The sequence below is a fragment of the Mustela lutreola genome, chromosome 5, assembly GCF_030435805.1.
Source record: "Mustela lutreola isolate mMusLut2 chromosome 5, mMusLut2.pri, whole genome shotgun sequence".
Classification (NCBI taxonomy): domain Eukaryota; kingdom Metazoa; phylum Chordata; class Mammalia; order Carnivora; family Mustelidae; genus Mustela; species Mustela lutreola.
In genome coordinates, this window is record NC_081294.1 from 22,675,071 (window position 1) to 22,676,987 (window position 1,917).

Below are 1,917 nucleotides of genomic sequence, written 5' to 3' on the forward strand. Positions count from 1 at the left end.
TAAGTATAATATAAATTATACTAGTATTTAATGTTGTGATTCTTGGAGGGCATGTTGAAATAATAGTTCAAATAGGAGATAAAACCTCAGTCATATTGCACATTTCTTAGATGTAACCTTTGTCTCGCTTCCAACTTAAAGGGACAAAATGATTTTTTTTTCTCCACATAGTAGAATTGTTTCTGTGTCTAGGTCTAAAATCAATTACTCTCGGCACAGAGTAATTAAATGAACTAACTAGATGTTAATTCAAATTAGGACCACACTTCCTTGAAAAATTCTTGCACTGAACTTTGACTATGAACTCTCTATTGTTAGTATCTCTTCTGTCCCTGTACTGGTTGTTTTAGGGAAAATAGCATTTGCTATCAGAGAAAATAGTTACTAAGTGTTTTAACTGCTTTATTTCCCCTCAGAAACTTAGAGGTTTTTCTATAGGCTCAAATTCATAAAGAAGTAATATCTGACTGCCTGTGTCTGCTGTCAACTCTAGTATTTAAGTTAATATCATTTCAATTAATTTGGTGCACCTTATACCGTAAACTGATTTAAATTTCTTCCTGATACAGCTCTGAATTACTGTGTTGTTTGCTGGCTTATTGTACAAGATATATTTTTGCCTGATATTTTTGCATTAGTTTATGATTTTCTTAAATCCGTATCTGAATCAATAATGCAATTTTGCTCCCCCAAGATTTCGAAGTCTAATGCTGTTAAGTAGAGAGCCGAATCAAATCAAATCACGATAAAGAATAAAGCGAAGGTCATTTCCCCAGAGTAAATATGCATTGTTATATATGACTAAAGGAATTACAGGGGTTTATTATGTTTTTCAATTTCATTATATTTTTTTTTAAAGATTTTATTTATTTATTTGACAGAGAGAGAGATCACAGCAGGTAGAGAGGCAGGCAGAGAGAGAGAGAGGGAAGCAGGCTCCCTGCTGAGCAGAGAGCCCGATGCGGGACTCGATCCCAGGACCCTGAGATCATGACCTGAGCCGAAGGCAGCGGCTTAACCCACTGAGCCACCCAGGCGCCCCAGCAATTTCATTATATTTAAATGCACATGGACATATTTGTCTCTTAAAGTAAATTTATCTTTCTCCTTCTTTCAAAGATAAATTATCTTTTCACCTAAAAGCAAAGATGATAAAGACAAATTCATAAAGCATGGCTCTCATCTCTCAGCACACCAATTTAAAAATGTGATGCATACCAACAATCTTGAGGTTGAAACTAGTCTATGCTGACCTAAGGGAATACTATTTCCTGATCTCTCCTGTATGTGTCTGTGTATGTGTCCGTGTGTGTGTATTTCAAATGTAGGAGTCCATGATCATGATGTTCTAGAAATCCCACCAGTCAATGCAGCATCTCTGCAGTGCAAACCAGTTGAGCTCCTACATATATGCAGGTAATTCTGTAGCTTTAAAACAGTCTCTGGATTTGTCCTTGATGAGCAAGACCTATCGTCTCTTGTCCACCTCAATGTTTGAAATGTTATCTCTCGTATCACCAGCTATGTTATCATCCCATATCCTCATTATGTTACCATATGTCAATCTTTCCTAGCCTATTATGTTTTGTTTTTCTTTCTCCTTCTACTTCAACTACACTTATTTCATCTTGGCTTTGAAGTATGTAGAAAAAGAATCATGCTGATTTCTGAACACCACACATTAGAAACAACAGAAATTGAAACTTGGGAAAATAGAAGCCAGTGGAAGAGTCAGAAGACCAGGAGTCAAGCAGTGCCTGGGTCAGGGCAATGACAGAATCTTAAGAAGTTGGGGTTCCATGGTCCTTTTTCAAGGTGCAAAAATAGCATTCACCAGCTTTAGGATATCTTCATTTTAGGGTCTCACTGTACCAAATTTTAAGCACTGGGGAGAAAGAAATCCCTTATTTTAAATCA